We start from the raw sequence: 26,825 nt of genomic DNA on the forward strand, positions 1-26,825 counted from the left end.
CGTTTTCGGTAAACAGTAGAATGATGTGCTTTACCGAAAAGCTCTATCTTGGTCTCATCTGTCCACAAGACGTTTTCCCAGAAGGCTTTTGGCTTACTCAAGTACATTTTGGCAAACTGTAGTCTTGCTTTTTTATGTCTCTGTGTCAGCAGTGGGGTCCTCCTGGGTCTCCTGCCATAGCGTTTCATTTCATTTAAATGTCGACGGATAGTTCGCGCTGACACTGATGCTCCCTGAGCCTGCAGGACAGCTTGAATGTCTTTGGAACATGTTTGGGGCTGCTTATCCACCATCCGGACTATTCTGCGTTGCAATCTTTCATCAATTTTCCTCATCCGTCCACGACCAGGGAGATTAGCTACAGTGCCATGGGTTGCAAACTTCTTGATAATGTTGCGCACTGTGGACAAAGGCAAATCTAGTTCTCTGGAGATGGACTTGTAACCTTGAGATTGTTGATATTTTGCCACAATTTTGGTTCTCAGGTCCTCAGACAGTTCTCGTCTCCTCTTTCTGTTGTCCATGCTTAGTGTGGCACAGACAGACACACAATGCAAAGGTTAAGTGAACGTCTCTCCTTTTTATCTGCTTTCAGGTGTGATTTCTATATTGCCCACACCTGTTACTTGCCCCAGGTGAGTTTACAGGAGCATCACATGCTTGTAACATTCTTATTTATCCGCAGTTGTGAAAGGGTGCCAATACTTTTGTCCAGCCCATTTTTGGAGGTTTGTGTGACATTATGTCGAATTTGCTTTCTTTCCTCCCTTTTTTTGTTTTGTCCCAATACACACAAAGGGAATAAACATGTGTATAGCAAAACATGTGTTAATGCAATACGTTTCGTGAGAAATACATGATTTCCTGGAGAAATATCAAGGGTGCCAACAATTTCGGCCATGACTGTATACACACACACAGTATCTCACAAAAGTGAGAATACCCCTCACATTTTTGTAAATATTTTATTATATATTTTCATGCGTCAACACTGAAGAAATGACACTTTGCTACAATGTAAAGTAGTGAGTGTACAGCTTGTATAACAGTGTAAATTTGCTGTCCCCTCAAAATAACTCAACACACCGCCATTAATGTCTAAACTGCTGGCAACAAAAGTGAGTACCCCCCTAAGTGAAATTGTCCAGATTGGGCCCAAAGTGTCAATATTTTGTGTGACCACCATTATTTTCCAGCACTGCCTTCTTGCCCTCTAGGGCATGGAGTTCACCAGAGCTTCACAGGTTGCCACTGGAGTCTTCTTCCACTCCTGCATGACGACATGGAAGCATCACGGAGCTGGTGGATGTTAGAGACCTTGAGCTCCTCCACCTTCTGTTTGAAGATGCCCCACAGATGCTCAATAGGGTTTAGGTCTGGAGACATGCTTGGCCAGTCCATCACCTTTACCTCAGCTTCTTTAGCAAGGCAGTGGTCATCTTGGAGGTAATATGGACTAACCGTCCAGAAAGCAAGATGGCCACCGCAAAAGTCGTCACAGCGTCTTTTGCTCCCACTAACGCGTTTTGTGCACACGCACTTCTTCAGAGGGAGGATACCAATGACGTCATGTTATCACTAGAGTCTATTTATAGGAAATATGGCGCATGCGTGTTATGTCAGCGCCATTTTGTCAAGGATTGAGATACAATGGACATCCGCGCGCATGCCATGGGTTTTTTTGGAAACAGTAAATGTGTGGCTATTAGCCAGTATTAAATTGTAAATGCAGGTAAGTAAGGTGTGTTAATAGAAGTCATTCACCGACAGATAGCCCACCTTGAATTTAAAAGGGGCTATATTCTATGGCTAAAGATATATAATAAAAATGGGAGTAAATTTGTCAATGAATCATCGATAAGTAAACAACACGTTTAAATAGCTAATAGCCACACATTTACTGTTTCCAAAAAAACCCATGGCAAAATGGAGTTGTGCATTGGTATCCGCTCTCTGAAGAAGTGCGTGCGCACGAAACGTGTTAGAAGGAGCCAAAGATGCCGTGACGTCACGCCGCTTTCTGGACGGTTAGTCCATATTACTGCTGTACCTGATGTCACATCTGCATTTACTCGCATTTACTCGCCGCCATTGCTAGTATTAAAGCAAATGAATACAAATTCCAGTAAATATACCACCTTATGTAGACACTGTAACTTTCATGCGAACCAATTAATATACACTTGTTGGGATTTTGCTTACCAAAGACATGTAGCAGAACACATTTTGACCTGAATTTACAAAGAAATTTTATTTGTTTTTTATTTTTTTATTGGATATGTTTTATAACAAAAAGTAGAAAATATAAATATTTTTTAATTCTTTTTTTCATCTATAGCATAAAAAATTTAAACTTCCAGTGATGATCAAATACCACCAAAAGAAAGCTCTATTTGAGTGAACAAAATGATATAAATGTCATTTGTGTACAGTGTTGCATGACCACACAATTGTCAGTTAAAGTAGCACAGTGCCATACAGCAAAAAATGGCCTGGTCATGAAGGGGGGTAAATCTTCTGGAGGGCAAGTGAACATTGAATGAACACGTGTCTTGCTAGATGGGTTTGAAATAGAAAGTAACAAGTTGGTGCTGTAGCACATTGGTTAGCACAAAGCTTCTTAGGTTGATTGTAACTGGGGCAAAGCTTGTACAGAATATTTATATTCTTCCTCCACAAACAGTTCCAAGTTTACCTGCTATAGAACATAAGATGATTAGAGGCTGGTGTGATACATTTTGCAGCTCTGCATATCGTAATAATTATATTTATAATGTATTAAATAAATTAAACAAAGAGTGGGTTTGGTAGATTAAGTAGGAACTCCAACAACGTATTAATCAAACACAAACTGAGCCTGACAGTACGGTCTCTCAGTCATGGAAAACTCTGCTACATACAGTTGTGGCCAAAATTATTCAACCCCCACTGAAATTGAGTGTTTTGGCCAGTTTGACATTGCTTTTGATCATTCAGTCATCTTGCTTACATTTACATTAAAGAGGCACTTGTAGGTCAGACAAATATAACATAACAGTTATAATGAAATAACCACAAATGTCTTTTCTGTGCTCACAGCATTATCAGTTTTATTCAACCCCCAAGTGACATTCAATCTTAGTACTTAGTACAGCATCCTTTTACAGTTATAACAGCTTTTAAACGTGAAGCATAGCTTGACACAAGTGTCTTGCAGCGATCTACGGGTATCTTCGCCCATTCTTCATGGGCAAAGGCCTCCAGTTCAGTCACATTCTTAGGCTTGCGCACTGCAACTGCTTTCTTTAAGTCCCACCAGAGGTTCTCAATCGGATTTAAGTCTGGTGACTGCGATGGCCACTCCAAAATGTTCCAGCCTTTCCTCTGCAACCATGCTCTAGTGGACTTGGAGGTATGCTTGGGATCATTGTCCTGTTGAAAGGTCCAACGTCTCCCAAGCCTCAGGTGTGTGACGGACTGCATCACGTTTCCATCCAATATCTCCTGGTACTGAAGAGAATTCATGGTACCTTGCACACGCTGAAGCTTCCCTGTACCTGCAGAAGCAAAACAGCCCCAAAGCATGATTGACCCTCCACCATGCTTCACAGTAGGCAAGGTGTTCTTTTCATCATAGGCCTTGTTCTTCCTCCTCCAAACATAGCGTTGATCCATGGGCCCAAACAGTTCTAATTTTGTTTCATCAGTCCACAGAACACTATCCCACAACTTTTGTGGTTTGTCCACATGGCTTTTGGCATACTGCAGTCGACTCTTCTTATTCTTTGGAGACAGCAAGGGGGTACGCCTGGGAGTTCTGGCACGGAGGCCTTCATTACGCAGTGTGCGTCTTATTGTCTGGGCTGAAACTTCTGTACCCACATCTGACAAATCTTTTCTCAGTTCCTCAGCAGTCACACGGGGACTTCTCTCCACTCTACGCTTCAGGTAGCGCACAGCAGTCGAAGTCAGCATCTTCTTTCTGCCACGACCAGGTAGCGTTTCAACAGTGCCCTTTGCCTTGAATTTGCGAATGATGCTTCCTAAGGTGTCTCTTGGTATGTTTAACATCTTTGCAATCTTCTTATAGCCATTGCCCTTCCTGTGAAGAGAAATCACCTCTTCTCTTGTCTTCCTGGACCATTCTCTTGCCTTCACCATGTTTGTAACCACACCAGTAAATGTCTAGAAGGAGCTGAGTATCACAGTCATTTTAAAGCTGCCTAATTGGTGCTTATTATGCTTGATTGCTGCTCGGTGACATCCACAGGTGTTTTCAATACCTGATGGAAAGCACCTGTATGAACCTCTGTTCTTCAGAGTGGTAGTCTTTAAGGGGTTGAATAATTGTGGCAATGAAGAAACCACATAAGAACCATTTACTACTGTATTACATAAACAATTGATGTCATTTTAGTTGCATTTGGGTAGTTACAACGTCCTTGTAGGATTTGATTCTGAATACAATTCCAAATGTACACTATAGTCCCTAAACCCCTTTACAGCATTGGGGGTTGAATAATTTTGGACACAACTGTATGCTGCCTAAGGCTTCTTGCCATCTTCTGAAAATAATGTCACAGAACAAATACCTCTGCTACGGATTGTCGGAGTTGGGGGGATTGAGGGATATTTCAAACATAACCATGGATTTGCTGTTTCTAGCAATGTAACATCAAACTGCAAAATATTCTTTATTTAAAAAAAAACACAAAAGCACAAAACTAAAAGAAAATATGACATTTCTAAGATTATTTTTGCAGTTCCTGTAATACATCGAACAAAGGATTTCCTATGTTAACCAATTCAATACTGGACATTTTACCCCCTTCCTGCCCAGGCCATTTTTCAGGTTTCAGCGCTCTCACACTTTGAATGACAATTGCGCAGTCATACAACATTGTTCCCAAACTAAAATTTTATAATTTTCTTTACACAACTAGAGCTTTCTTTTGGTGGTATTTAATCACCGCTGGGGTTTTTATTTTTTGCTAAATTAACAAAAAAAGACTGAAAATGTTGAAAAAAAAAAACACTTTTTCTTTGTTTCTGTTATAAAAGTTTGCAAATAAATAATTTTTCTTCATAAATTTAGGCTAAGATGTATTCTACTACATGTCTTTGCTGAAAATAACCTAAATTAGGATGTATTTTTTAGTTTGTAGGAAAGTTATAGAGTTCACAAACTATGGTATAGATCTGAATATTGATCAATCCTGAAGTACTGACAGCCAATCTAATATGTCAGAACAGTACAGATATCCCCCAAATGACCCCTTTTTGCAGAGTAGACAGTCCGATGTACTTCATATGAGGCATGGCGAGTTTTTTGACGTTGTATTTTTTTTGTCATTATTTTTCGGAAAATGAAAAAATAAAAACAATTATTATCACTATTTTTTTTTTACATACTGTCACCAGTGCAGTACAGCGTCATCATATAACTGGCACGGCGGTGATCAGGGACACTGACTGATGACAGTGTGAAAAAAAAAATATATATATATATTTTTTTTATTATTTTAAATGTTTTATTAATTTTTTTTTTTTTAAGATTTTTTTTCATATTTCACTATGTCCAAAGTAGTACAATGTTACCATAGTAACATTGTACTACTTTGGGGAAGTGATCAGTATTTTTTTTTTTTTTACACAATTTGCTTATAGCAAAGAATTACTTTGCTATAAGCAAGCATTTACCTGAATTACATCGATTCATTCAGGGTTTTTTTTTTTTTTTTGTGCTTAGCTGTGATTTGGCCGCAGCTAATCACATGACATGTGCATGTGATTAGCTGTGACCATTCACAGCTAGACACTAGTATACAATGGATGGCATGAATGAAGCCATCCATTGTATACAACTGTCATATGACCTGCTGTGATTGGTCACAGCAGGTCACATGGTACTGGCAACGGGACCGATACTCAGATCTGTCATCGGCCATGTCCGAGGTACACAGCCGGTGACAGATCGCGCTGCTGCGTGGCTCTGCAAGCAGCGAACTGTGCATGTGCGGGAGTACGCCATATGGCGGCCTCCCGGAAACCTAGTGCATTTTTCCGGACGCCATACGGCGTCAAATGGTTAAGTACAGATTGCAATATTTGGTATTGTTATTTAAACCACATAAAAGTACAAATCAATGTTTCCCTTTGCTACCTTCCATTGATATCTTTATCCTGTTTCACCTTCCACAGTGGAATCTGTTTTGGGTTTTAGCTTAATGTATTGTTCATTAGATACAAAGTCTAAAACATATACTGGGCAGCACAGTGGCTAAATGGTTAGCCCTTCTGCCTGGCAGTATTAGGGTCATTGGTTCAAATCCCAACCACAGCCCCACTTGCCTGGAGTTTGCATGTTCTCCCTGCGCCTGCATGGGTTTCCTCCAGTTTCCTCCCACACTCCAAAGACATGCTGGTAGGTGAATTGGATCCTGTCTAAGGGCTCATGTACACTGCAGCTGATAAACTCACATTTAGGAGGTGTTCAGCATTTTTTTCAGCAGCCTCTGAACTCACCCTAATGTTTTTCCTATGTGTCCATGTACACATCTTTGTTTATAGGCATTTAAGTTTACAGTCGTTTTTTTTAATGCAGAAAACTTGTGTTCAGCATTTAAATTTATCAGTGTTTCAAATGCGAAATGCTTGTAAACGCGGCAAATTGCGTTTATAAGTGTTTGTGTTCAAAACATTTTTTTAACTCTTCCAGTTCCCGATGCTGTCCAGAGCCTTTTTTCATTGTGAAAAATGCATGCAAAGCATTTTAAGGTACTCAAATGGACAAAACACTGAACACAGGATGTTCCTACCAAGCTCCTCAAACATTGCAATGACCAATTCACACCTCAGACCTCTCCCACCCTTAGAAACAAAAGATATGTTAATGGCCATTCACACCTCAAATTCCTCATGAAGACCCCCTGCCAGGTGGCCTTAATGATTCACTCCACCAGACACCTTTCCCACCCTTGGAAACAAAAGAAATGTTAATGAGCAACTCACACCTAAGCTAATCTCAAGAAAAACTGCTCTCTCTGCTTCTGCTCTCTGTATTTCTCTGAAACAGTCTGAAATAGTTAATAATTTACCACTTTTCAGTGCATTCTGGGCATTTGGGAGGTTCTCCTTATCTTTAAAAAACACCTCTAAACTCAAACGCGTATAATTGCACAGTTACTACCTTTTATACCACTAGCCCCTCCTTCCTAGATTGTAAGCTCCAAGGAGCAGGGCCCTCACATCCCTCTTGTATTGAACTGTATTGTTGCTGTATTGTCTCCCGTTATATTGTACAGCGCTGAGCAAACTGTTGGCGCTATATAAATCCTGTATTATAATAATAATTGCGTTATGCAAACGTGGCTAAACAGACATTTTTTAACCTACGTTTTCCAGCAGTCAGTTTCCATCGTTCAGAATTGTTCCGTGTACAAGGGGCCTAAATTGGCCCTAGTATGTGTATGAATGATTGTAGGATTGGGACCTTAGATTGTACACCCCTTGATTGTTAGGGACTGATGTGAATGTATAATATATATGTAGAGCACTGTGTAAATTGACATATATACTATATATATATATATATATATATACTATATAAGTACCTTTAATATATACATTGGTGCCAAAGAAACTTATTTAAATTGGTTTAATAGCACAAGTTGGAAACTAAAAGTAATTATAAAACAGTAAAATTTCACTTTTTAGGCCTTAACACACAGGGCATTTGAATTTCTCCTCTGAATGCTTTTTACCCTTGGCAGGAAAAATCACCTTAAAAAAACGTTTCACATGGATTCCATACGCAGAATGTTAATTTATTCTGGCCATGGCAATGAATGAACGCTTACGTGCTAAATGAGTCTAGCATTTAAGTGTATTCACATCTGTTTGTGTGTGTTTGCGTGTGCTGGTCTCTTGAACATGCTTATGATGGGATATCTTTTCAACCTGTAAACGCTTCTCTTCTAATACACGTGTAAAAGCCTATGTATGCATGGATACATAGACTAACATAGAGGTGCTTTTGCAAGCTGAAACCCCCCCCCCCCCATCAAATGCCTGTAAAAGAGGTGTTTTCAAAGCCCTGTGTACATGAATCCTTACTCAGTGAGAGAAACAGTGACTATTGCTGCATATTTAAGGAGAATTATAGTCAGGAAAAATATTGCCAAGACATAGCCACATTATAATTAAAGTTTGGCCTCCTTCCTGACTCCAATTACCAAAAACATCCCTAGACTATCCTTTAGCAGAATCAAAGTACAAAAAGCTTGAAACAGCTTTATGCATTTTGGAATAAATGACTCTATATTAGGATATACTGTATATTTAAACTATACCCCAGCAGTTCTGGGTGTACATATGGTTGTTGGGGAATAAAAAAACTGTCTGGAAAAGAGGAAAGATCCCCTTGTTTTTGGGATAGGAGGAGGAATGAGACATAGGAATGCATTCTGTTTTAAGATCGCTCAGCGGAAGTGGCTGAAGAACCTTTTGATTCCATTTACGCCTTCTCACCATAACCTATAAGGTTATACTGTCTCGTAAGCTATAAAGAAATGGAACCCTCATAACACTTAAAGTGTTACTAAACTCAAAACAGTAAAATCAGTCTGTATATGCAGTAAAGCAAGTTTGTTATACTCACTGAGGAACATAAGGGGTCAATCCTCTGCATTGTGTACAAAGGCTGTTTGATCCTGACTTCTCTGATCCTACCCTTCTTCCAGTGTCCCCCTCTTATCTGCCGATAAGACATATCGTGTGGGGTCACCCTGCACATGCACAGTTTGGTGTGTATTGCTAGAGAGGTTTTCCTTGGGAGAGTGCATATGATCATCACTGGGCCAATCAGCACTGTCCAGACAGAGGTCAGGGGTTCTACATCTTCCTAGTGCAAAATGAAAACTACTCCTATAAGCTTTAATCAGTGCTCTGCTGGACACTGACATAAGTCACAAGACTGCTCTAATTGCTGATGAGAAAAGGCATTTAGCGGTTGATATTTACTAAAAGATTTGCATTTCCATGCTCTGTGTATTGTGGGAGACCAGATATAGTGAATGCAAGGTTCTGGGTTTAGTAACACTGTAAGCTTTGTGTATACAATGTTTCTAATTTGTCTATAGAATGCAGGGCTGACTTTTAAGATGAAGGATAATCTTCAAATTGCAATGATTTATGGAACCTACATTTTGCATGTACAAGGGATTAACCTGGCACCTTTACAATGTAGACACATTCTCAAAGTTTTGATTTGTGCTGCTTTTATAAAGTCTCAGCCTAATGCCTAGATTTTTATTCTAAGGCAAACAAAAATACTTTATATGCCATTTTCATACTTTTTCTCCACGACTTCAAAGAAACAAAAAAATGTATTCCCTATGAGTGCAAACACTGGTTAAATGTATTGCATATACACAAATGCTACTCGTCCTAGAAATCGTATCGTGTTTGTTGCATCACAAAGGAAATCTCAATAATAACAACAACTTATATTTGGTGACAAGTATCACCACCACCTTCTCAAATCTACTTCTTCAATATACACAATCCCATGTTCCCAAGAGGGGCTTGTCCGAGTTTCAGTAGGTATGCCAGTTTTGTAGATTCTAGGCCAGGGGTGTCAAACTGGCAGCAATCCATCTGTTACCAAACTACAAGTTCCATGAGGCGTTGCAAAGCTGAAAGTTATAAGCATGACTCCCAAAGGCAGAGGCATGATGGGACGTGTAGTTTCACAACAGCTGGAGGGCCACTAGCTTGACACCCCTGGTCTAGGCAGTCATAAATGTATCCACATAAATCACAAACCATCACTGCATTCACACAGGAGGAAGTCCTGATATCACACTTGTATCCATGGATTTTTAAAGAGGAAAAGCCAGAAATACTGTTTCAGTCAGGTATCTCTGCAATATATGGATTAACAAACTCGAAGCATATTAGTTCTTTGTTATATTACTACTGCTGATTAGTAATCCCTTTGTTTAGAGATTTAGAGAGAAGAGCCTTTATCTTCTTGATTTCAGCAATACATTTTATTGGTTACCTATTCATGATACGTTTGAATTTGTGTCAATTACAGATGATTAATGAATGACTTTTAACAATAGGCTGCATATATTTATACTGTATTAATGATGCATACTAATTCTCATGTGTTCCCGCTAGCAGTACGATATGGATCTCAGTACATTTATTCTATTTCCTTTAACTTTCTCCTTATCAATCCTATACAGTCTATTAAAACAATACTGCAAGGCACCAGAATTCTGACTATATTTCATTACATTTGCAAGGTAGTCAAATATGGAACAATACCATGAATATAATTTCATAAATTTAATTTTTAGAAAGCCAACTATTATGATTCTTTAACAGATCAACTATTGCATAATCTGATCTCTTTCAGCACCAAGGGAATGGTAGGGTAAGATTTCAATGTGCGGGGTGTGAGTAGTTGGATCACAGGCTTCCTATATTGAATAAGATGAATTGACAAAAGAAGGGTTATTTAGGGACCCAGTTATAATAGCAGCTATTGACATCCATTCTCCATACATACTGTACATACTTCACTACATACTACATACTACAATGTTGGTCAAGACTTCATGCTTAATGCAGAAAAGTGAACCGATTTAAAGAAGGACAGTAACATGGCTAACAGATGAGTGACCAGGCACACCTCTTGGCTTCTTTTCCATTCAGATATTTAGGAGACATATGCAAGTAATTTCAGTCTGAATCTAGATCTGGATCATTTTTGGTTATTTGGAGATTTGGATGTATCTGAATTCCCTAAATAACAATAGTAACAACACCAAAATGAAAAAGTAAAACGGCGTGGGGTCCACCCCAAAATTCATACCAGACCCTTATCCAAGCATGCAGCCCAGCAAGATGAGCGATGCACCCGATGAAGGCTCCTGTCATCTGAAAGCTCCACCGTCTGACAGTTCTTAAATAACAAAGGGGCAGGGACAGCCGATCATTGACCCAGCATGCCCGGTTGAGTGTAGAGCTGTGGATCAGATTTTTGAGTCTGCGGCAGTGGCGTTCATTGTGGTTGACATTGGATCTAATTCAGAGGGCATTTACTTTTTGTTTTTTAATAAGGGACTTGTCAAAAACGTGTTTTTCCTAATTTTTTACACTTTTTTGGTGAATGCTATATTCATTCACATGGGGGGGGGATCTGGGGTCAGATTCTGATAAGCCCCCCACCCCCAGACCCCCACAACCACTGCCCAGGGTTGTGGGGAAGAGACCCCCTACCCCAAAGCACCCCCCCTCACGTTGAGGGACTGTGGCTTAGTTTGTTTCAGGGGGGGCACTCGTTCATCCTGCTGGGCTGCATGCTTGGATAAAGGTCTGATATTGATTTTGGGGGGGACCCCACACCTTATTTCTTTTTCATTTTTCAATACCAGCAATTTTTTTTTTACATTCAGCTGTCAGTGGGGAAACCACTGACAGCTGATGAGTCATTGGTTGTTTCAGGGTCTTGTCAATCTTCTTATAGCCTAGGCCATCTTTATGTAGACCAACAATTCTTTCTTCCAGATCCTCAGAGTGTTCTTTGCCATGAGATGGCATGTTGAACTTCTAGTGACCAGTATGAGAGAGTGAGAGTGATAACACCAAATTAACACACCTGCTCCCCAATCACACCTGAGACCTTGTAACACTAACGAGTCACATGACACCAGGGAGGGAAAATGGCTGATTGGGCCCAATCTGAACATTTTTACTTAAGGGTGTACTCACTTTTGTTGCCAGCGGTTTAGACATTAATGGCTGTGTGTTGAGTTATTTTGAGGGGACAGCAAATTTACACTGTTATACAAGCTGTACACTCACTACTTTACATTGTAGCAAAGTGTCATTTCTTCAGTGTTGTCACATGAAAATATATAATAAATTATTTACAATAATGTAAGGGGTGTACTCACTTCTGTGAGATACTGTATGTAAACATACACATATACACTTCATTTAACCTCCTTTCTCCTTTAGAAGTCTATTTATTAAAAAAAACTTGCTTTTTGAATAGCTCAGCATTCACATAGCCTTCACAAATAATCCCTGTAGCATGTCTAATATGTTTATTTTCTATAACAGTCAGCTGCATCTAGTGACCATAATGCAGTATTTTCCTGACTGTGGTATTTCACTAGATTTCACTCCGCATTACTTGACTTGTGCCATTTCCAACATCTGTGTTCTATGGGTGTGCACTCACCTAAAATGTTGGATCTCTTAGGCTATAGGAGGTCATAGAAAGCATGCTCCCCAAGAGTTAATCCACTTGGCCACAATAAACATGTAAAAAAGGATGTAGGTCGCTCAAAATGTTAAACATCAATACCCCTTAAACTATGGATGTGCATCCAGTAAACCCAATGATTGTAAATTCCACTATCTCAGAATGACATGCAATGACATCTAAAGCTTGAATTCCCCTCGAGCAGGACACTCCCACATAGCTAATATTAGGTTGGATGTTCTTTCACTGAAGATTTTTGAGTGCTGCACAGTCACTTATATATAAATAAATTGTGTCCTGCTTTGCTTATTACATACAGCATATTTACTTTGTGAGTATTATACCCACTTGCTGAACTCCTAAGTGGGAAAATATGTCACAATTTTGTAGCGGTATAACAGGGTTATGGCTGCAGCTAGATCCCATAACCCCTGTATTAAAATTTTCCTCAGCAACTGCTCTTTCCGATAAAAGTGATTTAAGCAGCTGATTAGCTGCTGGATCACTTTTAGAAGCAGTGGGAGGGCGGTCTCCCCCTTTTTTCCGGTTGTTCTCAGGCTTTCCTCGCTCATCAAGAAGCCTGGGAACCGATGCTGCAGTTGTGGCGGCTGGCCATAGAGATTAGCAAAGAAAATATGGCCTCCACTCATCTCTATGGCGTTGGAAGCCAGGAGCGACGTCATTCTGGTTCTTGGCCGATGTGAACAAGGCCATTTTTTTGGAAGGCATTATATCAATGTTTTTTTTTATCTGATGCTTTCCATTGTACAGGAGAGATATGAGGTCTTTTTGACCCCAGATCTGTTCATAAAAAGGACCTGTCATGTTTTATTGTTATCACAAGGGATGCTTATATTTCTTGTGATAGCAATAAAAAAATAAATAAAAAGACAGTGTAAAAATAAAAGAAAGTAATAAAATAAATATTTTAAAAAAAATTAAAGCACCCCTGTCCCTCCATGCTTGCATGCAGTGGTGAACTCATACGTAGGTCACACCCACATATGTAAATGGTGTTCTTAGCACACATGTGAGGTATCACCCGTAAATGTTATAGCAAGAGCAATAATTCTAACCCTGGACATCCTCTGTAACTCTAAACTGGTAACCTGTAAAAATGTTTAAAACAACGCCTATGGAGATTTCAAAGTACCATAGTTTGACGCCATTCCACAGGCGTATGCAGTTTTAAAGCATGACATGTTGGGTATCTATTTACTTGGCATAACATCATCTTTTATATTTTACAAAACAATTGGGTCAGAATTGTGATGGATTAATCAGCTCAGGATAGATTTGCAAAGGGTTCAGTGTAAAAATAAAAAAAAGTAATAAAATAAATAATAATAAAAAAAATTATATTTTACAAAACAATTGGGTTATATATATATTTTTTTTTAATTCATTAAAGTGTATTTCTTCCCCAAAAATTGCATTTGAAAAACTGCTGTGCAAATACCACGTGACAAAAAAATGTGCAATAACCACCATTTTATGCTCCATGGCCTCTGCTAAAAATTATGTAATGTTTGTGAGTTCTAAGTAATTTTCTAGCAAAAAATACTGGCTAAACAAAACATTTGCAAGTGTCGGAATAGGCATGGTCATTAAGTGGATACAGTGGCTGTCCATTGTAATCTATTAACAGTGGTTTTCCCTTGGTATTAGTTTCCCTATTAGCCCTTAAAAGCGACAAAATGTAACAATGAGATTTACTCCCCCTAAAACCCCCCCATGGGATTCACCTCTAAGTTTGAGTGAGTCAAGCAAAATTCACTGAACCCTTTGCAAATCGATCCTGGACAGAATAATCCATCACTGGCTAGAATGTAGAATGGCTCTTCTCTATTCTGACTACCTGAACCCCCATGTGGCATGCCCTCTACCTTCTGATGGGCCTCTTGTGTGACACCATAGGTTGCACACAAAGTACATCTAGCCCCGGGCTCTGGCTCCATGTAACATTAGCATAGACAACCACAATAGTTTCAACATCACACCACATTCCAGTTATAAGGATGCCAGTCTAGTGACCTTAACCAAATCTTTTTAGGGATTGAATATGTGTACTCCTTTACAAAAATAAGTACTAAGTAAACAGCGCTTGTCTGATCTTGCCCTTGAAGAGAAGGTTCCATAATTCTCTTTTGGCAGTTTTCATAATATAAGTTTAATTACATCTTACAAAGATATACTTAACTTTGGAAAAGTAGAAGTGATACATAATTAATGAAAGACACAACAACCAAGCTGATTCAGAATTCAGACATACACATAATTGATGCGTTGGCCAAAACAAATCTAAAACTCCTGTCCAGCATCTCTGTGGCTTCAACTATATGCAGGACTGGACTGTCTACTGCAATGCAGACATTTAGCTACCTATTGCATTAAAATGTAAATACATTTTATATGGGTATTAAAATGTTCTTGCTTGATGATTTCACTGTCCGCAATATGGCACGGCATATAAATCACTTGATTCAGTAGCTTATGGACAAGACTACAGCAATGTACATTTTTTGGACTCGCATGTACATTTCACTTTTTAATCAGTATAAAACACCCAGCATGTTTTGATTTTTATTGCTATGTCATTAAGTTAAATCAGATTATTTTCAGTGTTGTCCATGGCAGATATTTTCAGTGGGCACTTATTTTTGGAATAGCTATTGATTACTTGACAATGTTGTGGTCATGTCACAGCAGAGCTGTATTCAGATGCTAACAGGCAGTTGTTCCTAATTGGAAGTGCACAATCAAATTCCTGTACTCATGTAACCGTTGTCAGAACTTACAGTGTAGACCTAGTGAGTCATGATTTAATAATACATCCCTGCCTTGTGTTAGGAGTTTTACTATTGTAAAAGCCAAAAACTCCGGGTGAGAGTAAATACACAATTTATAGCTACAAAATTCAGTTTTGCGTAAATTAAAAAAAACAAGAAAAGAAAAGCTTTTCATGCATCCTGTATTCATTTTGACATTATGTACATGCTTTGCTGAAAGGTAATCCACCATGATGCCTAAGCCCTATCAAGTGTATTTTTGGGTACAATAGTTCAAGTAGCCTTGGAATGTGCAACGCTGATTGGCAGCTCCTTGTTAACGTGTAAAGGAAGGCATTTATTCTCGCAGAGGTATGACGCACACCACTGAGCCATTAGTTATTTTTAACCATCACTGTAAGAAAAGAAAGTCAGCCTGACTGTCACATATTAATCATACAGGTGATCAGTTCAAACTATAGCACATGTTGCTATCATATATTGTTTATCCAAACACCAAAGACCTAATCACCCCCCCTTTCCAAAATGATACAGAAGCTTATATGTCGATATTTCTGTAAAATATATAACAAGTGAAAGGAATTGTATACAGTACATCAGTATGTCAGTGGATGACATGTATCATTTTCAAAGCATTGCACTTAGCTGCTAATTTGAGAGATGGATGGAATGAGGTAATTACCTGCAGTGATCTCCCAACAAATCTCTGGTCATACCTGGTGCACAGTCAACCTAAACCTGGATGAAGCAGAAGAGCAGAGAAACGTGATGAGCCTTGCCTGATCAATGCTCTGATCTCTCTGCAATCCCTGCAGAGCTGCAGTGCACTACTGGCTCACTGTCACTGCCTTCATTCAGGCTGTGTACAGGCAAGTCGTTTTACACCAGCTAGGATACTGCTGAGCCTAACAAAACCATAAGTTAGGAACATTATGCTAATTGCAATATACTGGGTATTTAACATTCAGTATTGTTCACGTTACATGATGTGCCAAGAGAAAAGGAGAGAACGCCACTAGAATATCAACTACTAGAGCAAACTGCAATCATTTTATGGCAGCAAGGCGGTGCATCTTGAAGTGCAATTAACCAGTTGCCTTGGCAGAATCCAAAGAACTCAAGCAGCTGACCCTAATAGAAAACGCTTACAAATTTCTACCTAATCACAAGCATACAGTAGTGTCTGTGTTGACAGTTCTCTAAGGCTATATGGATGCTAACGACAATTCAGCTCTTGCTTTTTTTTTTTTTTTACTTGCTGTCAGGGAATAAAATAATGCCACAAAGCACCATTCAAATGAACAGAAGTACAGATATTAAATCCAAAAACACCACATGGAGCACATTAATTTTGTCATTGTCTTATAAGAATTCCACCAATCAGTATTATATTGGTATGGCAGGTAAAAGTGAGACTTGTTGCAATTGTAGCACCCCCCTGGTTACCTAGGGGGAGCTAGCTAGTTTTTTCTTTCAGCTAGAAAGGCTGAGTAGCAGCCTGGGCTGAGTCAGAGGGCCAACTTCAGGTCAGGACTGAGAGGCTCTGCAGGCGAGTTCCCTGATACCTCCCCCTGCTCTGAAATTTGGAGAAGATTCTAGAAGCAGGGGGCGGGGGTGATTAGGGGATGACCTGCACATTTACAGGACTCTGGCCAATCCCCAAGCAGGAGGCTTGGCATGGGGCTAGTTTAGTCTTTAAGTATGATTGAGCAGCAGGAGAGTTCGGGTGGAAGATGTGAGGAAGGCTGAGATGCAGGAGCCTGGGAGGGGGCTCAGTGGGAAGGGAAAGGAGGATCATTCAGCCCCACCAGACCCCAGACGGAGGATCACCTGTGGAGCCAGGGAAGGAGCCAGCCCAGCAGAATACCTGAAGATAGCCACCAACCCAACCAGCTCACATGCAAGGACTAAATGAGTAATCCTACACACCCTGGGCTAAACAAGGGGAGAGGGCATTCTGGTGGGAAACCTGACCAGCTCTGCACCTGGGACTATTACATTGAATGTTTCAACTTTGGATAACAAAAAGTCAATGAACACCGCTCTAGGTCAGCCCCTTCTTCCGCTACAATTCACACACCAAGTACTGGGTGCTAGCCCTGTCCACTCCAGACTTCAGTAGACAAAATACTTCTGATGGCCGCACATCCAGTAAAATCACCTTTATTTTTTCTTAAACCATATTCCACAAAACGTGACAGGGATACAGGACTCAAGCTAAAGCATTTCATGCCCCATTAGTGCTTAGTCATAGCTCAAAATACATTGTCAAACACAGATATATATATATATATATATATATATATATATATATATAAAGAGAGAGAGATGTCTGACAGTGTTTTGTGGAATATGTTTTAAGAAGAAATGAAGGTGACTTTACTGGATGAGCAGCCACCAGAAGAGTTGTGTCTTCTGTCAACTTTTGATCCCCTTGCCCAGGGATTCCTCCAGACAGCTGGATAAATAAAATGATTTATCTGGGGTGGTACACCAGGAGAGGCTGGAGAATTTCCTATCTTGGACTTGTACATAGTTGCCATCCCATACACCCCTCTACTTTATCCAAGTGCAATACCCCTAATAAAATTGAAAAACCAAGCTCAAGGACTGTTTACTGTCTTCGGAATCCAAGTCTGTGAAAAATGTGTGTTTTCTGGCCATGCAGGACTATAGGGAGACCCAAAACTTCAGCAACTCCTAAGGGGGTAGTGCTACACGAATACAATAAGAATTAAATACTTTTCCCCAGAAAAGGTGGCAACCTTGGTACCTGACAACAATTTTTGCCAACATCTTTCTAAACTGATCCCAGGACTGAAATGCAGGCACCTAGGATTACCTACTCATACCAAGTGTCTTGGGACCCTGAATCTCAGGTCTCTACTGGTCAGTATGGCCTAACATCATAATAGAGTGTCAACCGTACTGAGACCGGGCCAAATCTCATCACTACTAGAAAGTATTAGTATTGTATATCAGCATGGCCAAGGATTCAAAGTCTTGGGAGTGGTTCAGGAAGATAGTGGTACTAACATACTTTAGTGCAGTTTCAAAACAAACTCTGGGAGCAGTTGGGAGTGAGGAAAGTAAACTGAGTATTCCATTTAGCTCTTGCATGACCTCATGATACCACCTTTTAAAGGTTAAATCTAATGTTGTAGATTACTATCAAACTTTCTTTTATGATATAGAAAAAGAGGGGAAGGAGACGCGTATAGACAACGGTCTCTACCTTATCATTTAGTTTTACTGGTACCACATCCCTTATTGTAAAGACACTGAAAAATACAGAACTCCAACCAAAGAAATAAATGGGACTTTTAAGATATCATACCAACAACAGTCATAAATATTTAGCAAAAATGACTTTATTACACAATATTAAAAACATGATTGTAGTACAAAAACTGAGCATATACCATTATATAGTACAACAAAAAGTCAATGAAGAATTTAAATTGCAGGGCAAAGCACGTTTCCTCAGGGTATATTCAGGGTACATGAGAATATGTAATAAATTTACACTTTACATATTCCTCTCCCTGAGGAAGCGGGCTTTGCCCTGTGAAACACGGCAGAGTTATTTACATCAAAATGTAATCTCTTTATTGGCTTAACATGTAACCGTGGATCTACTTACATCAAGATTAATTTCCTTATTGTTATACTGTGTAATGGTATATGTTTTTAGGGAGCATGTTTATGCTCAGTTTTTGTACTACAATCATGTTTTTTAATATTGTGTGATAAAGCTATTTTTTCCGAAATAGTTATGACTGTTGTTGGTATGGTACCTTAAAAGTCCCATTTATTTCTTTGGTTGGAGTTCTGTATTTTTCAGTGTCTTTACAATAAGGGATGTGGATCAACTTTACCTATAAATGTTAGTATCCAGTTATACTCTGCGTATCTAAGAAAGAATCCAGGCCTTTTTTAAAGTAATCCACTGAGCTGGCCAGAACCAACTCTTGAGGGAGCCTATTCCACATTTTCACAGCTCTCACTGTGAAGAAACCTTTCCGTGTTTGGAGATTAAATTTCTTTTCCTCCAGACGTAAAGAATGCCTCCTTGTCCTCTGTGATGACCTCAGGGTGAATAGCTCTACACCGAGTTCACTATATGAACCACTGATGTATTTATACATGTTGGTCATATCCCCCCTTAATCTCTTCTTCTCAAGAGAGAATACATTCAGTTCCTCTAATCTTTCCTCATAGCTGAGCTCCTCCATGCCTCTTATCAGTTTTGTTGCCCTTCTCTGTACTTTCTCCAGTTCCCCAATGTTCTTTTTGTGAATTGATGCCCAAAACTGAACTGTATATTCCAGATGAGGTTTTACTAATGATTTGTACAGGGGAAAAATGATACCTCTTTCTTTGGAGTCTATACCTCTTTTAATACAAAAGAGGATTTTGCTCGCTTTAGAAACCGCGGCTTGGCATTGCATGCCATTATTAAGCTTGTGATCTACCAGAACTCCCAGATCCTTCTCCACCATTGATTCCCCCAGTTGTACCCCCGGTATGTATGATGCATGCATATTCTTAGCCCCCAAGTGCATAACCTTACATTTATCAACATTAAACCTCATTTGCCACATAGTTACCCAATAAACAGTGCATTGAGGTCAGCTTGTAAGTTGAAGACATCCTGTAAGGACGTTATTCCACTGCACAGCTTGGTGTCATCTGCAAAGACTGAAATGGTATTTATAATCTCAGACCCTATATCATTTATAAATATATTAATAAGTAAGGGTCCCAACACTGAACCTTGGGGTACACCACTGACAACCCTAGACCATTCAGAGTATGAATCATTAACCACTACTCTCTGAATACGATCTTTTAGCCAGTTTTCTATCCATTCACATACAGATTTTTCCAAGCCTGTAGACTTTACGTTACACATTAGCCATGTGTGGGGAACTGTGTCAAACGCTTTTGCAAAATCCAAGAATACCACGTCCACCGCCACCCCTCTGTCCAAGGTTTTGCTCACCCCCTCATAAAAAGAAATCAGATTTGTTTGACAACTTCTGTCTTTCATGAATCCACGCTGTCTGTTGCTTAAAACATTTTTTTCCAGCAAGAACTCATCTATGTGGTCTTTTATTAAACTCTCCAGTATCTTCCCAACTATAGAGGTTAAACTAACAGGTCTGTAATTACTTGGTAAACATTTTGACCCCTTTTTAAATATTGGCACCACATTGGCCTTACACCAATGCAGTGGTACTATGCCAGTCATTAAAGAGTCCCTAAAAATTATGAATAATGGCTTTGAAATGACAGAGCTCAATTCTTTAATGACCCATGGGTCTATGCCATCCGGTCCAGGTGCTTTATTCACCTTTATACTGTCTAAATATTTTTGGATCATATCAACTGTGAGCCAATGTGGATCATCTGGAGCTGTGTCAATACCATGCTTATTATGGACAATAGCTCCCCCTTTGTATACACAGAGCTGAAGAAGGTATTTAATAAATTTGCCTTCTCTTTGTCCCCAATCACCCACTCTAGATTATGTTGTAAAGGGCCTACATGCTTGAACCGGACCTTATTAATATTAATATATTTGAAGAGTTTTTTTGCTATCTTTTGCAATCTGTCATTTGTTTTAAATTTTTGCGACCTTTATTTTCTGTGGCCTTGATGTAATGTGCCCTGTCCCATGTAATGTGCCCTGTCCCATTGAAAGTGCCCTGTCCCATGTATTGTGCTCTGTTCCATGTAATGTGCCGTGTCCCATGTAACGTGCCTTGTGCCCTGTCTCATGTAATGTGCCCTGTCCCAGGTAATGTTTCCTGTCTCATGTAACACGCCCTGTCCCATATAACGTGTCCTGTGCCCTGCCCCATGTAAAGTACCCTGTCCCATGTAATGTGCCCTGTCCCATGTAAAGTGCCCTGTCCCATGTAACATACCCTGTCCCATGTCACTTGCCCTGTCCCATGCAAAGTGCCCTGTCCCATGCAAAGTGCCCTGTCCTATGTAATGTGCCTCGTGCCCTGTCCCATGTAATGTGCCCTGTCTTATGTAATGTGCCCTGTGCTCTGTCTCATGTAATGTGCCCTGCCTCCATGCAATGTGCCCTTTTCCCACATAATGTAACTCCCCCCCCCCGCAATGTGCCCAACTCTTGTGTAATGTGCCCTGTTCCCACATAATGTGCCCTGCTTCCATGTAATGTGCCCTGCTTCCCCCCCCTCATGTAGTGTATCCTCCTGAGCCCCTGTACCCTGCCCTGTTGCCCCCCCCCCACACTGTTTATCCCAAGTTGGACCCAGAGTGGATTATCTCTGCAGAAAAAGAAAGCACACGTTTCACATTAAATACGTTTTATTTATTATTTTATTTATTGCTATTTCTAAAACTAATTATTATCAACAACTTACGGATCATACCCTTATTTCAGGGATTACCTGAGATCTCAAACCTTTTGCCAGGGGTTCCTCGAAGATAAAAAGGTTGAGAAACCCTGGCATAATGCATTACCCCAGTTTTGAGGGACAGGGGACCGTAATGCTGCTGAGCTCAGGCAGCCTTAAGAGCTCTGTCACACTCACCTCTTGCGTAACCCTTCTTGAGCTCTGCCCACCAGCTAATGAGGAGTGATGTTGTTTCTGCGCACATCACCCCTCCCATCCACAAGATAGTATTATCATGCTGGACCCTCCACAAGACAGCGTTATGAGTGCGGCAGATGAGGGGTTAGTGGCGTTTGGCATCTCATGTCTCGGCCTGTGGTTGGTATGTACTATATTTGCTCTGTCAGTCTTTAGACGCTGCAAACCTGTAATTGCCTTTTTTCTTAAAGAACACTTGACCCAAACCTGGGAATTAACACTAAGAACACAAGAAAAAAATGCACAAGCAAAGCTTACGCTGAATGTAAAAACTATCAATATATCCAGAAATATAGGCAACTTAAGTTATATACATTCCACTTTTTTTGTAAATTTTGAACTCAGATTTATCTCCTACCAAGTCGAAAGCCCACCGATGGACCTTTAAAGAAGACGTACAGCCATACCTTTTTTTGCTGTACTTCTTCTGTGGATCACAAGAATGCAGTTTGTTCTTGACTCTTGTGACCCCTTTTTAGCTGACAGTGGTCCAAGCTGGGGAAATATCCCGACTTTAAAGTTTGGGATCTGGAGTCTGGAACAGCACCTAGCTCAGCCTTGGGGGCAGAGCAGACAGTGGCGACTGGCAGTCACCTCTCTCTGCTCACAGTGGCGGTGAGAACTCAGCAATCAGCGGTCGTGTGATTGTTGAGTTCTCACACTTAGAGCCGGCAGGGGACAGATTTAGCATCGGACCAATGCTGCAGCCACCTAGGTAAGTATAATTTGTGGGGAAAAAACCCCCAAAACATACTTCTCTTTTAAAAACATGGGTGAACTCAGTAATCTAGATGGAGACTTGAGCGGTAAGAGGGGAGGTGAACAAGTCTCACTTTTAAAGGCGTTATCATATAAATACCTAACATTCTAGATCTACTGATTGTTTTTGCATATTATTGTAGATATTATGAATATTTACAATATATGTTCAGCTTCTGTTGCCTAGGTAAAAGATTTACAATATAACTTAAATGTTATATTGATGTGTTCAAATGTTGTGTTGGTAATAATGAGAAGGTGTGCAAACATTCAAGAAGGAGTACAAAAATAAGAGAGATTTAGTACAGTAGTTAATGCAATAGATGAACTCAGCTGGATTTATCATTTGTCACATTAGGTATGTGCTTAAAACTGGCACAAGAAAAAAGGTAACTTTCCCCCTAACTATTAGCCAACAATTTTTGCTATCATCCGAGGAAATACAGTCAGCACATATAGACTTATTTAATTATTGTCACAATATCCTGCGCCAGATTTATATAAGTAAAACGTGCAAAAGAGGTGAAGCTAGAAAAAAGATGCTGCAAAAAAAGTGTACATAGAGGCTTCAGTGATGGAAATTCAGTCCTGGATGCAATATTTTCTATTGTCTCTTAAGATAATTGTATTAAGATGACAATGCAAAATAAATTAAGCAACAAATCACTAAAACGTTATATCAGTAATTCCTACATATTTTTTAAAAAAGAAAAGCAAGAGAAAGAGGTATAAAATATGATGATTTATTGGTATTCCTTCAAAAATTAATCAGTAAGTTGGCATCATAAGTGCTGACCAATGTCTTCAGTTAATATGAGAAGAACCTAGAGTAAAAAATAAAGATCTACTTATCTTAGAATAGGACTTCACTTAATCATCTAGACAAACATTTTAATAAAGCAGCACTGAGTATGCTGATAATGTAACCACACAACATTTTAACTGCACTACTATTACACCCATTTATTTGCAAATGGAAAATCTATGCTAAACAGGCAGTCTCCTCTGCACTTACTATTATGATTCACTAAACACAAAATAACTCAGCAATATGCTGATATTTGCTTCTTTGTCAAGTTATACAAAGGAAAAGATTAATTAAGAAGAAGTCTTGTGGGCTGTTAGTCTATATGGATAGTAACATTGCATTGGGAATTTACATCTGAAGAATTGTTTTCTTTTAAAGTGCTTGTAAAGCTAGAAGGTTTTTTTTTTACCTTAATGCATTCTCTGCATTAGGAAAAAAACATTATGCGTTCTGCTCTACCCCAAGCCCCCCTTATATTTACCTGAGCCCCATCTCAATCCAGCAATGTGCATGAGAGCAGTGGCTCTCTTCCTTCTGCTTGGCTTCTGCCAAACACAGCCCGTGAGGAGAGGCGGGTGCAGGGATGAGCCGAGCCATGCTCTGTATGTGAATGGTTGGAGACAGCATGCGTGCCCCCACAGCAAATTGCTATGGGGGGCACTTATCAGGGGGGAGGAGCTGGGAGCGCTGGTAGGGGACCCCAGAAGAGGAGGATGGGGGCTGCTCTGTGAAAAGCCATTACACACAGAAGGTAAGTATACCATGTTTGTTATTTTATTGAACTAAGAATCAAGCTTTACAATCACTTTAAAGGGAAATGTACAGTATTTTACAAAAATTGTTTTAGATAAACATGAAAAGAAATTGGCTTGCTGTGCATAATGCTATGAGTGCTGTTAATGTGTTAAAAACCTATATATAATTATATAGGGTTGGACACAAAAATGATAACACAACATGATTTGAAGGCATGAAAAGCATTGAAAGCGGAAATGATGTAACACTCTTTTGCTTCCGCTGTGTGATGAGACACCTAGCCAACCGGTGGGCAGCCTCACTTTTGTCATTCACTAGATGCGCTGCTAGTAATACAGAGTCATGTCAGAGGTTACTGAGCTTCAAAGAGGGCGAATTGTTGGTGCCCCGCTTAGCTGGTGCCTTTGTGACAGTTTCCGGGAAAACGTCATCTGATAAGCATAAGTGCAGTCGACATGGTCAACTGACCGAAAGAGATAAAAATGACGTTCCACAGGATTGCGACCCGGAATAAGAAAACAACTGCTGCAAAAGTGACTGCAGAGCTCAAGCTCAGTCTTCACGGGACTATGATCGAGCTCTTCAGTCACTTCCGTAGCAGTAGTTTTCTTATTCCTAGAGCAACAGTGATCCTTTTCTGTCAGAGAGGTGGTCTTCCGCTTAACCTCCCTAGCGGTATGATTATTTCATATTTTTGGTGCTGAAAGCGGTACCATTATTTTGCATGGAAATATGTAGTTTTTTTATTGTAGGCTGTAATTTTTAGGAATAACTCACTGAAATCTGCCTGAACAAGATTCTAAATCATACATTTAATTCAATAATATAATCAAACCAAAAACACTGAAATTTGAAATATAGCGCAAAGTTCGCACATCACTGAGCAAAGTCGCAAAATCGTTTTCAGTGTCTGATGACGAATTTCTCCACGAATCATTATCACTCAATTCTGCAAGTGGTTCTGATTTACTATCGCTGTTCTCTAGCTGATCTAAACCCGCTTTTGACCTAAAGGGACACTTTTTGGATGCCATGGACTTTTCTACATTTCCAGGCAGAAAGAACAATCAAAATGCAATCAAAATGCAAACAGAGGACAGGACAAAGCACTAGGGACAAAATGTATGTGAAATGGGTTGAAACAGCAATGTTTTACTATGTAAAATCGTTTTGAAAAAAATGACATTGTTTTTAAATTTTCAAATTTCCCGCCGCCGGCAGCGCCTGTACGTCCCGACGTCACAGGGACTGGAACACAGGAGGCGAATGCTGGCATTGGCCGGAGGAGATGGCCGGGGACACTGCAGGGGACACATCGCGGGAGCCAAGGACAAGGTAAGTGCTGCAGGGACTCCCTATGCAGCGCTGCATGGTAAGCCCGAGTGTAGCTCGGGGTTACCGCTTTTGGTACTGACATTTTACCCCGAGCTACATTTTTGGAATGTATTTACAAATATATGTAAAAATATATGTTAAAATGGCTTTTTTATATGTTAAAAAAATCTGAAGAATATATTTAAAAAATATATACTTTTAGAAATATTCTTCATATATTTTGAAATATATAAAAAATGCATTTCAACATGCAGTATATATATATATATATATATAAAATATATGTATATTTGGGAAGAATATTTTTAAACTGTATTGCAAATTTCTGTGGCAAGACCAGCTAGAGGATCCATTTCCTCCCCCAGTGCTTCAGAACTGTTTGTTCTCTTCTAGATTTTTCCTTCTTCTGTTGCAATAACCTGCTAATATCTGCAAGGTACATGGTATGATTCATATTTTCTATCATCCAGTGCTGCTGCTTCCCCTACAATTTCAGTAGCAAATAACAGCAGGGTAGTGGTGTGCTCTGTCACTGGTACAGCCAGTTACAGGGTTTATTTGGGGTGCAAACACAAGGTGGATTGTCATTCTACCCAACAGTACCTGCATAGCTTTGGTAGTGATGTCACTTGGGGGAGCCTTCATCAACAGTACACTGGACAGGAGATGGCTGCTGTTCTCACAATTAAATATCAGCTCCTCCACTGACACTAAAAAAGGACATTTACTAAGTGACTATCAATGCTACAAAGACCCCTTATATCGGTAATCGGTGGAAGAAAGAAAGCAGCTTATATAGTTTGTCAGTGGGAAAAGTCCAACATTCTGCACACTAACCACCAACGTAAGGGAAAAAAATGTCCCTTTCATTGGTGGTTAAGAATGCCATTTCCTTTATATTGACCACCAAAATGACCGTCATTCGTCCTCTTACCGATTGTGAGTAAAGCCTCAACCACCCCGTTATTGACTGATACTGCCCTGCAAATGGAAGCATATTTTATACAGTTTTCTACTCAGTGAGTGAGGGATACTGTATATACTATACATGTGTTTTTATTATTACTAAAATATTTTTGATTTATAGATGAAGTGAGGTTAAAATGACCCACCAGGTTTCAAATACACTAGGTATACCTATTGGTTATTGTAATTGTGTGCGCCTCAACCAGGTTTTGATCACTGGACTGGGAGCCTAAGTAATGTTTGGATTTCTAAAGATCAATTCACTCAATCGATAGCTTTTAAAAGAAACACGTAGAATGGTCCTCAATCAAAAGCATAGAATAAAGATGCTGCCGAGAAGAACTGCTCATCTGTAAAAACATATTTCTATTTCAGTAAACCACATTTGAAAAATATTTTCTATGTGTTTCTAACACTGTAATGGGCTCTGTTGGTTAAAACATACGTAGCAGCACCTGAACCACAGCAAGAGTTAAAGTTCAAATCATGTCAGTTATGACCAGATCAGAGGCAAG

General features: G+C 39.6%; 1 protein-coding gene across 4 annotated transcripts in view; it reads right to left on the bottom strand.

Moving 5' to 3' along the window:
* Positions 1-26,825, bottom strand: part of PHACTR1 (phosphatase and actin regulator 1) — a 445,132-nt gene that overhangs the window by 332,285 nt on the left and 86,022 nt on the right. Inside the window, exon 1 of one of the 4 annotated variants that reach the window (XM_089682317.1) lies at positions 15,734-15,885. The exons of the other annotated variants lie outside the window; for them this stretch is intronic. The gene's annotated coding sequence lies outside the window, so the exon portion shown is untranslated. Of the gene's footprint in view, positions 1-15,733; positions 15,886-26,825 lie in introns of those variants that run through there. 4 annotated transcript variants of the gene reach the window in all.

This window comes from Staurois parvus, unplaced genomic scaffold, assembly GCF_062004578.1.
Source record: "Staurois parvus isolate SC_StPar_1 unplaced genomic scaffold, SC_StPar_1.0 ptg000287l, whole genome shotgun sequence".
Classification (NCBI taxonomy): Eukaryota; Metazoa; Chordata; class Amphibia; order Anura; family Ranidae; genus Staurois; species Staurois parvus.